Here is a 12,100-nt window from a genome sequence, read left to right as displayed (position 1 = left end):
GAGGGGCCCAGCACATGGGGGCAAAAGGATTGGCCCATTGTGTGGTGCTGGCCCATACCCGGAGTATGTATTGGGAAGAGGGGATGCATCTCTGTTGCTGAGGCAACTTGGCCCGTGCTTCCAGCTTTGCTGCTGTGCACAGTAGTGCAATGTAGCAAATCATCCCCACATGGTGTGGCAACAACTGCTGTTAGCCTATTACGGCGGCAATAGGAAGGTACTTCTTCCCACCACTGATTCATATAGAAGGCAATAAGGTTGCCTTCATTTGTCATCAGTGATGTAATTACATGACGAAATATGGGTGGATATATGGCATTCTGATATCATACTCACTGTGTGATTCCTGATTGGCTGGAATCACATAATGGAAGACAGAGAAGTAAAAAAATAACACTAAACCAGCAGAAGGTCAGAACCAGAAGAGTTGTCACAAAAGGTTTCCACACACACAACAAACATGTGCAAGTGCACACAAACAAAGGCATACTTTCATTATTGGTTAATGATCCACCACTTCTTTCATTCACTGTTCTATGGATGTAAAGATGTTTCATAGATGTTTATAAAATAGGTAGCACATTCCAGTCTGACTTCCCAAAATCCCCTGAACTTGAAGGATTATGAAAATCCAATGGAGAGCCAAAAAATATATATTACAATTTAGTACAATCTAATGTAATTTCAGAAATACTGTAACAGAACAAACAACATCATGCATTTAGCATTTTGTTAGGAAGCAGGGCTGGATAAGGGATTCCTACTTTTCAGTTCTTTGTATAAAAGCTGTGTATAAAAGCCTGGACCCAAGGAAGAGTTCCAAATCTGTCTGTGGCAATTCTTTTCAGTCATCTTTGAGGGAAGATGCCAGTTGTTGTAAGCATCTCTCTCTTCCCAGCCTTTCTTTTCCAACAGGGACTGCTTAAAATGAAAAGTTTCTAAAATACAGTCCTGCATTGAAGCTTCAGAGATTTTGCTGTGCTACAGGGCATTTTACGTGAGAGTTGTTAATAAGTTGCATAAACCAAAGTAAAAATCATTTCAATCTGGGTGTACAGCTTCTGTCCATATGAAGAGCTGATTCCAAATGGGAACCCCCTTTTCCCAGAGTCTGGACTCCACCCTGAGGTTGGCTCACACTCTTTGCTTCTGAGACAAAGTGTGGGCATGTCTGACCCACCCATTTGTCCTGGCGCTGCTTCATTGGCTCTAGGCATTCAATCTTTCCTCAGTTGTTCCAGTATATTGCTCTGATGCCCAAGATGGTTTGGTTCTCAGTTGCTCCCTGACTCTCCTCAATTGTTAAGCTTGACTTTTCAGAGTCACCTGCTAGTTCCTCCCTTTCTAACCCATTTATCTCATCTTTCAAATCTGAGCTGTCTGGCCAGGAACGGTGTATTGTGTGAAAGCTGAGCCCTATGGCCACTCCGATGCGATAACTGACCTGTCATTTCAGATAGGTTTGGTACAGAGCTGTGACATAAAATAGCTACAGGCTGCAAGATCTTCTCAACAAGCTACCTGAGGATATTAGCAATCCTAAGATTCTGGTGATCAAAATGCTAAAAGCTCCCTTCAGACGTTCAGAAAAGAATTAAAATCAGGAACCAAACATGCAATCTACCATCCCCTCTTCCACATCATGTTGCCCTGTAGTCACACAAGGCAACATTCTGAAAAGCAGGGCGCCCTGTTTCTATGAAACCTTTCTATGCAGAACATGAATAGAAGGTCTTCTTTTCTGATAGTCACCCACCATGAGCTGAGGGTGACAAGCATGATGACAGACAGGGCAAAGCTAGAAGAGTCCTTGTCTTCACATACTGATTTTAACCTCTTTCTGAGCATCTGAATATGGCTATAGTCAAGTCATTCCAGGGATTCATTTAAACAGTTAATGCACTACTTTTGACCTTTAAGCTCAATCTTCTTGATCATTAAAAAATAAGTCATTTTGGATAAGTAATCTCTACCAGGAGACTCCACTTATTAATTAGTTTCTTTTCTAAAAAGCACTAGCTCCCCACCTCCCCTGGATAAAACCAAAGGAAGATAGATCAGTCTAGTTTTTATTGTGACATTTACTATTTATCCTGGCAGATTCAGGTCATTTAGTTTATACTGTTATGCTTTTTGTCATCAGCTGAATGGTTGCAGAAAGTTTTAAACAAAAAAGGGACACTATATGAATATGGAGATTAGCCTGAAGATTAATTTTGCTGCATAGAACATATTCATGTATTTTTCTCATTGTATTATTTAGCTACTCTCAGTGAAATAATTGCATGAATGCTCAAAAATGTCTTTGGTAACTTAATTAGGGTGGAAGGCTAGTAGATCTTGGGCTGGATCCAGATAGTCATTCTTAGAAATAAATCCATTGAACCAAATGAATGTAAGTTAATCTGAGTTAAATCCTATCAGTTTCAATGGGTCTACTGTCTGGGTCCAACCCCATGGGCATATATTTAGCAGTGGCTAGCAAAACAAAAGGCATTTAGATGGAAGGAGTCTTGTTTTACTATCTTTGGTTGGATTTACACCGGACATTTTTAATGACCATGGTAATAACCACTGGGGTGTGACAGGACACTTCCCTCTAACACTCTTCCTCTAACTCTTCTTCAGACGCATTACATAACAATTAGATCATGCTTTGATATGTTGTATTTTTCCTAAGGTACATATTTCAGTGTCTGCTAAACTTGCGGTACTGTTTGGGGGGAATGACAAGTGGATTTGGTCGGCTGTGGGGTGAGTCTTCTCCAGCTTCAACAAAAAAGCAGCAGCAAGAGAGGGGCCTAATCAGCTTTCAGTTGCTTTCCTGCCTGACTTGTACCCACCTCTCAGCTTCCTCCTCTGCTTGATTTGTAGAATGACCTAGACACTAAATGCAATGAGACTCCCCCTTGGCCTCCCATCTCCTCTCCCAGGAATAACCATAAGTCTACTCATAGGTGAATTACACTGATTTCAGTGGTGCTTACTCAGACGTAAATCACTTTGTCTACAATGGTGCTTATATCACCATTAAATCAGATGTACCTTAGTAGTACTTACTGAGAAGTGCATTACATTTATTGCAATGGCATTTATTCACAGGAAAGACAAAACGGGAGGAGCTGCATTTGCTTTTTGGGAATTGCTTTTGGGTGGGGGCAAATGGGAGTGCTGATCGGTTGGGCTCTTTCCCATGCGATGTGGGTAAATGGCAGTGAGAAGGACTGCAGCCTCTTCCTCTTCTCTCCCATCCCTTTTGAGAGGACATAGGAGAATGCATGTCCCTTTTATTAAAATTATCTCCTCTTCTTTTTAAAGGACCATTTCCTTGCACATACAAGCAAGCAAGGAATTTTTCTAGAATTTTTAAGAATTTTTCTAATTCTTTCTACTTCTCTAACAACTACATTTATTTATTAATTGAATTTATATCCCATTTATTTTCATACAATGAACTCAAAGTGGCTTGCATCATTCTCCTCCTCCTGCTCTCAATCTTATCCCCACAACAATCCTGTGGGGTAGGTTGGGCTGAGAGTCTGTGGGTGGCCCAAATCACCCAGTTGGCTCCATGGCTGAGTGGGGACTAGAACCCAGACCTCTTGAGTCCCAGTGCCAGTTCCACATGCTGAACCACTACACTGCACTCCCCCTCTCTCTCCCTGTGAGGAAATATCATATGTTTTCAACACAGTGAAAATTGTGCAGCATTCATGTGTCCCAGGAGTGATAAATGACTGTGCACATGTTTGCACAGCACTCCCTGGAACATGGAAGAAGCCTTGTGTAGATCTTCTGTCTCTTGTTTAAAGAGTCTACCTGTAAGCAAAGAAATTCCACCAGAATTAAGATTCCGGTCTGATATAGTTTTGTGTGAAAGCTAGAGCCACAAACATGCACGGCTAATCCACTGTAAAAGTATTTATGACACTATATGGATATTATAAAGAATATGTTACACACCAGAAAGAGTCCAACTCTTATGTGTAGCCATCACATTGATGCCTCTGGAAATATGTGACAGTATGTTAAATGTGCTGTCAAGTCATCTCTGACCTATGGCGACCTTATGAATGAGCGTCCTCCAAAATGTCCTGTCTTTGACAGCCCCTGTTCAACTCTTTCACACTCAAGACTGTGGGTTCCTTTATGTAGCCAAGTCATCTCATAGTCGTCTGTCTTCTTCTGTCTTCAAATTTCCCTAGTATGATTGACTTCTCCTGTGAATCTCGCCTTCTCACAGTATGGCTAATAGTAGCCAAAAGACTGGGGAGGAAGGTAGTCTCAATGGCGAAAAGCTTTCATATAAAATTGCTTTCATCTGATAGTTATAACTCAAGAATCAAACTCTGTGGCCATATAGAGAAGTATTGTATGGTAACTTTCTGCCAAATATTTGGCAAAGTTGATTTTAATATAATGGCTATGCCAATTTTGATTCTCCATTCTATTTTTGTTGCTATTGAGAAGCAGCAGCAACTTATGCTACTTTAATCTAATTCTTTAGCTAGTTGGACAAACAAATAGGAGCATATAACCTACTGTTTGATAATGTGAAGTAACAAAGGAAACGAATCAACCAGAAGGGGGAAAGAATGGGAGAGGCAAGGATAAATGGTTTTCATGACTGAACCTTCTCCTGCTGTTTTAACCTTTAACATTTACTCATGCAAGCCCAACGTGAATGTTTCATCATGTTGTGTGGGCAGCGAATTGTTCAGTGCAGTGGCTCCTTCAAAGCGATCACCGTGCCTTCATGGTGCATTCCGATCTGCCATCAGTGAACAGCTTTCCATGTGGAAAGCTGTCATGCAGAGGTAATGGATGTGGCTATCACCTGATTTTGAACAGGTTTCATCATTCAAGGGAAGCTCAGTAGCTGCTGTAAGCCAAAAATGTGATGAATAAGCATTACAAGCTGACAAGTGTAGAGATGTAGGAGTGATTCTACAGAACTTCCTGGAAAATTAAAATTGGGTCTGCTTCTATAGATGTTTTTATTACCATATGCATTCCTCTACTATTGTGCAAATAGATTGACTCTGACACCATATAAGAGTTAGCAGATGATTTCTGCAGGGAAGGCATCGAGAGGTGGGGAAGGGTTAACTAGACATCAGTTGGTTTAGGGGATACTTCAAATGTCACACCCTGGCAGTAGGTGTCAACAATATTGGCCTAGACGGCCCGAAGGTTTGACTCAGTATAGGGCCATTTCCTGTATTCTTATGTTATTTATTGTACTGATACCCTCTTTTTTCCTTCTGAGGAACTCAGGGTACCTCACATAATTCTTCTCCTCAAAGCTGTACCTTCACAACAACAACTCTGAAAGGTTGGTTGGGGTGAGAGTCTGTGATTGCCCAAAGTCACCCAGTTAGCTCTATGGCTGACAGGGTACTAGAACCCAGATCTCCTGGGCCCCACTCTGACACTCTTCACCACTGCACTACACTGGCTCTCGCTTGCTGTAACTCAGTGGACACTTTTGTACACACAGGGAAGGGTTGCCAGACTTGGTTATGAATTATTCAAGAGTGAGCAATAGGAAAGAATTACTCTGAGAAGGAAGAGGTACGATTGATTTCATGTATAATCCTTTGTGGGTGCTGAGTTACATCACATTCCATGGGAAGTAGTTGATGAAATCACAGGCACAGATAGCTGGATCATTTGGCCAGATATGAACACAGCTGGCTTGATAAAAAAAGTCAGTTTTACCCACACTTCCTCTTGCAAATTTGTTTTCATAATGCCAGGATTCTTGTGCCTGTGCCTCACAAAAAGTTATGCACAGGATCACATTAAAACAGGGAAATGGTTTTCAAAATGAATACTTTAGCAATGCATTGTGCACAAATTGTGCATATTAGCAAGATGAAAACGCGCACCAATTTTTATGTGGACTTTAAATATCCAGACATAGATGTGGCATCCAGCTAAAATTGACTTAAGACAGGAAAATTGAGAAACTGAGTGGAACCTAAATAGACTGATTTATAGTACCTGCCTAGGAAGAAATGTTAATCAATGCTAGGATTACAAAAAACAGCAGGCACCCATCCTTGCACATTGTGTACAACTGTCATGTATGTTTGAAATTATTTGCTATTCAGATTGTATCTGCTGGTTGGGAGAGAATTTTCAGTAGTGTGTTTGTGTGTTTAACATACACATGATCAGCAACAGGGAAAACACTTTTTGAATAATTTTGGATGGTTTTTTGTGTTTGTTCTTATCAGTCACAGCTGTTTCTTTCCTCTCCATTTCCAGATAAAATGTAATCGGTTTTCACTTAACAACTGGGCCTTCATACTCAGTAATCAGAGTTTTCAAGAAATGCAACCAAACTAGATGAATTCTAGGCAACATGTAATCAGGTTTGACCATCACAGCTGTGAAAGCTCTGTTTGCACTCAGCAACCTCTCCCTTGGTTTGCCATGATTTTGTAAAAATGTTGTGACACATAGAACATTTGAATAGATATGTGGATCTTGCACTGTCTCTCTCATGGAAAAAAGCCCGTATCTGTGTCTTCAAGACTTGAGTCCAAATACTTTCCTTACAAAGCATCTCTATTTTTTCCCTTATGAACACATAGCCACAGTCTTTTTCCCATTTGTGAGGAAAAATACAATACTGCTTTATCTCTCTCTTTTCCAGTTTTCTTTTTGGTGTGATATGCTGTAAGACTTAATTGAACCCATGTATCACGTTGCACAAGGCATATCACTGGTTTTAAGATGAATGAGACAGAAATAAGCTATTACTTTCTAAGGACAGTTTAAAAACAACAGCACTCTGCTACCTCTACGTTCAGCAAACTAGCCAGAAACTGGCATCCTCACTGAAATGATGCTTTTAATTTTGAACTCAGAGGATCATGGTTAGTAACACAACAGTATTCCTTAAAGCAGGGGCCACTCCCCGAACCCTGGTTACTTCCCTTTGGTCCCAGTCACCTATCATTTGGTGATTTTTCTGGCAATGTGTAACTTTGCACACATTCAAAAAGGCAAAAAAGAAAGAAAGAAAGAAAGAAAGAAAGAAAGAAAGAAAGAAAGAAAAAAGAAAATCTCATGCCTATTTATTGGCAGTAAACATTCAAGCTGAAATATGTTGACATTTTCCCTTCCCCTCTGCCTACCACAGGAATGTGCCCTTTCATTCAAGAGCTTTCCAGAGCAAGCAAGAGCTTTCCTGAAAAAGAATGTGGCCCTTGGGCTGAAAGAGACTCTGCTCTTCTTCTTTAAAGTGTCCCTGTACTGATGTTGTTATTCCCATGACACTAAGTAGCAGTTGCTACATTTTCTGTAAGATGAGGACCATTTTTCTCAGCACCCTCCTTTCTTGTAAAGAGAATGTTCTGTGCACATCACTTTGAGAACAAACAGAACTATAGTTAAACATTGAGTTTCCATCCCATCCACCCACCTTCACCCATTTCATAAATGGATATGGAGAACTGTCTGTTCCTGCCTCAAACAGAGCACTATTGCTTATATTAAGAGCTTTCTATAGCATAACTAGAAAATTTCTTACACCTATTCTATAGCACCAGTTTAGGCACTGGTTAGTGCAAGCTGCAAAACATGACTGCTGTAGTTCAGTTCAGTGGGACCTGGGTGGAAGGAGCTTTGACCATCTTACTGAAAGTACTGTGTGTGTGTGTGTGTGTGTGTGTGTGTGTGTGTGTGTGTGCATGCGCGCATGCGTGTGCCATCCTCAAATGAATAGAGTTGTATTTAGTTATCAAAAACAAAAAAACAAAAAACCCAACCCTGATTGGCAGTAATATATGAAAGGTAAAAGGATGCTAGTATTTTTCATGCATGGTAGCTTGCCAGCAATTCACTCAGTTCTATTCAGACATAAACTGCATTTCATTGTCTTCTCTTATAAGCTAATCTATTTCACTTTCTTTCTTACAAATCCACTTTGCCCTTTCAAATGCTTCCTTTTATGACAGGATATATATGTATATATTAAGTAATGAATATTTGTGAAAGTGTTATCTTTAAAAAAGGATTTGTCAGAGGTTAAATGTATTTTGTGCTTCATGGCTCTTTAGCCATCCTTCAGGTTGTGCTCAATATTTTTCGAGCCTTTAGAAATTAAGCAGTTCAGTTCTCCCAAGAGAATAATACTTTTCATTTGAACAAATGCATTGCTATAACTTCTTTTGAACTTCCAAGTTCAAAACTGTTATCTCTAAGGCACAATGTGTGTGTGTGTGGGTGTGTTTCCTCTAATTTTGTATTAGCAGTTGAACTCTGCTTCTGCTGCCTGGGTTGATCAGCACCTGGAGAATGCTTTCGTGATCTTACAGCTGCTGGCACTTCTGTATTAAGTTCACATTTTCAAAATAGCCTTTCCAGCATGAGGACTAGATCTTTCATATTTAACACATGCTTGCCATTACCTGCTCTGAGGTTCTTGAAATTCTAATCATACTTTAATGGTTATGACTTCCAGTTTCAGAAACCATCAAGTCACTTTGCAATGCACATCCTGGATCCAGATAGTTGCTTCTTCCTGATGCATAATCTTTCACACATACAACCAGAGTGTACACATGTTGAATTTGCATTTCGTTGCGGGATCTATAGTTTTAGGAAAAACATACCGAACAATGTTCCTGAGAGGACTCTTGGGAGTTCCATGGAATGCTGCTTATGTTATCAATTTAATGTGAAGTAAGAATGGAAGACTTTAGCCTATAGCTATGCACACGGTGTGTGTGTGTGCACGTGTGTGTGTGCATGTGCATGTGTACTATAGGACTAGTAGTAAGACATAAATGACTGAGCCAAGAATGGAATATGGAAGATGCAAAAGATGATTGAAAGTGGAACTGAACAAACTAAGAAGTAAGCTTTCGGATGTTTAGATTGATTAAGATTGAAAAAGATCAACAAAGAAATAGAAAGAGTATAATGAGAACTGTAGAATAATAAAACATTTCAAGTAAGACACATTTGAAGCAAAACTATCTAAACAACATGAAAATGTACGGAAAGGAGAAGGTGAATGGAAGTAAATCCAGTCTTTTCAAGCCCTACAGATTAGTCATGCCTTCGATAACTTGGCTTGCTGCTTATTTTCTGATTTATTTATACTGCACCCTTCTACTTTCTTTTATGTACACATACAATTAGGAGTTGACTCAGTGTGAATGCAGTGGATGTGAGACTATTTTCACAAATGTTAAGTGGAAGAAATGTCTAAAAGTTTAGATACCACAGCCTTTAAAGTTTTGGAAATGTTACAACAAGAAATTTGGGGTCTACAATGAAAGCACCAGGGCTGTGCACAAATGCCAAAATGGCTCCAACCATTTTTTTCTTCAAGAACAGCTCTTTTTACAGCTGGAGGTAGCAGGGGGTGGGGCAGTCATCTGAGCAGGCCTGTTCAAATATACAAGCACCCCTGCTTGAATTAGTTTCACCCCATCCCATGGGAAAAATGGTCAGACTCTTTATTTCACACCAGATAGGAACAGTGATGGGGGAAATTGTCATGCATCACCATGCCCACTTTCTGTCTAGGTTTTTTTCATGGCCTGCCATGTGACGTTTACTCGCCATTGCCAACTGGTGCTGTGAAAATGGTCTCCGCAAATTTCTGCTCCATGAAAAGTAAGAAAGAGCTCAGGAAACGGTTTCAAGTAAGTTTGAGAGGGAACCATGTGAGAGAGTCTTAAAGCCAGTGTAGTACAGTAGCTGGAGTGTTGGACTGTGGAGCTTGGTTCTAGTTCCCACTTGGCCATGAAGCACATTTTGGATTAGTCACTTGGGCAGTCTGAGCTACCTTGCAGGGTTGTTGCAAGGATAAAATGGGGAGGAGGAGGACTGTGGAAGCCTCTTTGGGTTAATCACAAGAGGCAAAAAGGCAGGGTATAAGTAAAAAGAAATGCCCCCAACAGGAAATTATATGTAGAATGACATCTTTGGCCAATGAGACGCCCTTTAGATGAATTCCTGATTCATCTCATTTCCTAATTCACTGAATCTGCTTCAGAAACCAGGACTGAACAATTTCATGCAGATGAGGAAAATTTCTGAAGTACCCTTTAAGTAGAAGTGCTAATAAATAGGCATTAGATGATTAGATGGGACACCCTGCCTGCACCACACTTCTGGGTTTCTCCTATAGTAAGCATTAACACTGGTGGCCCATCAGACAAAACATAGCCTCAGCCTGGCTCTTTTTCGGAATGCATGTCTCTGAGCATTCAGTTTGAACAAGGATTTAAAGTGAACTGCAGAGTAGTTACACGATTAGCTTTTGTTACAATCAGAGTTGATGGAAAGACAAAAAAAGCAAGGAAGCTCAAAACATTAGTGAAAATGCCTGAACAATGCAGTTGCTGCAGCATGTTAAATGGGGGAGGGGGGGCGATTAAAAGACCTAAGGCTAATGCATCAGCATAATTGCTACCAAGAGGGTATTTCTCCACCAATTAAGAATCCTTGGTAATCCTTGGTGATCCTATCTCATCTCTTTTAGTTTTCACTTTTCTGAAGGTTTGCTTTTCTTAAAAAGGAAGCTCACTGGATGCAAGAGTGCCCAGAGAGCTTTGGCAATTGGGTGGGAAATATACAATAAATAGATGAAACAAATGAAATGTAACTTAAGTTTCTTAAATTAAAAAAAAATGTTACTATGCTGTCTTTTTAAAGTTAGAATCTTTGTAAGCTACTCAGAGAGCTTTAGCATTTTGGACAGTATGTAAATGCATGAAATGAAATAAAATGAAGTGAAATAGCCATTCAATGCAATATTTTCACAGTCTGTGGTATTTTTATAACCATCTATCATGAAACATATGAAGCAACTTTTATTCACAAGGGGATCGGGGGAAGAAACTGAATATGTATTTGGTCTCTTCCTAGAACATGACAACCAGAAAGATATAGAGCTGGATTCTATTTTAAGCAGAAGTGCTACTGCTGAAAATTAAAATTCAGCTGAATGACAAAACCAGGATCTTATAATATAAGGAATAACAGGAAAGGGAGAAAAATAAGGCAAAGGGATTTGCATTTTCACAAAAGATTTGACAGTATGATATTTCCCATAAAGAACATTGTAAAATGGAATGACCTACTATCCACATACTGCAATTAAACCATGTTAGGTTTTCATGTGCCATTATTGGTCTTCTCCAGGACCATGTATTTAAACTGGGTTATTTATTTATTTATTTATTTTATATTGCGATTTATATCCTACCTTTTTCCTACAAAGGGCTCAAGGCAGCTTACATCATCTCTCATCCTCCATCCTATCCCCACAACAACCCTGTGAGGTCGGTCGGTCTGAGAGTCTGTGACTGGCCCAAAGTCACCCAGTTGGCTCCATGGCTGAGCGGGGACTAGAACCCAGATCCTCTGAGTCCCAGTCCCATGCTCTTCACCACTACACCACGCCGGCTCTGACTGCACATAATCTCTAGCCTGTTACATATGCTGTGTGTCTCTTTTGTGCAGCACCCATAAAAGCAACTGATGAAGATGCAGCCCTGTTCATGCCATTAGCCACTGCATGGACAGCTTGTTCAAAGTGAATTGTTGGTGAAGGAATTTGGAATGCAGCAAGGTGGCAGAGGGTTGAAACTCCTTTTACCCACCCACTTGTATCACAGTTTTCATTTGGATTGCTCCACCTCCATGCCTGAATTTTCACTTAATTGTATTTCATTGATTTGTTTTTAATCAAGTTTTTAATTGATTTGTCTATGTTCTCATTAAGATTTTATTTATTTATTTATTTAAGATATTTGTATGCCGTCCTTTGCGAGAGCCTCGGGATAGCTTACACAAATGAAATACATATACATAAAAGTATAACATAAATAAATTAATGACCCACTTTCTTAATTTGAATTTTATTGTTAGTCATTGTGAGCAGACAGGATCTAAATTAAGTAAATAAATAGATAAACAAGTTTTGTTTGGCCAAGAAAATGTATTCGGACAGCCTTTTCTCCCATCTTGTTTCTTTGTATTGTTATGAAAAAAGCACAGATGATTTTGCTTTTGAAGGTAGAAAGGAAGTGACTTCCCTTTGGAATAAAGTTAATAAGAATTCTAAATT

The sequence above is a fragment of the Varanus komodoensis genome, unplaced genomic scaffold (assembly GCF_004798865.1).
Source record: "Varanus komodoensis strain SLA01 unplaced genomic scaffold, ASM479886v1 scaffold21, whole genome shotgun sequence".
NCBI classification, from domain to species: Eukaryota; Metazoa; Chordata; class Lepidosauria; order Squamata; family Varanidae; genus Varanus; species Varanus komodoensis.
Note: the sequence above shows the minus strand (reverse complement) of the source record.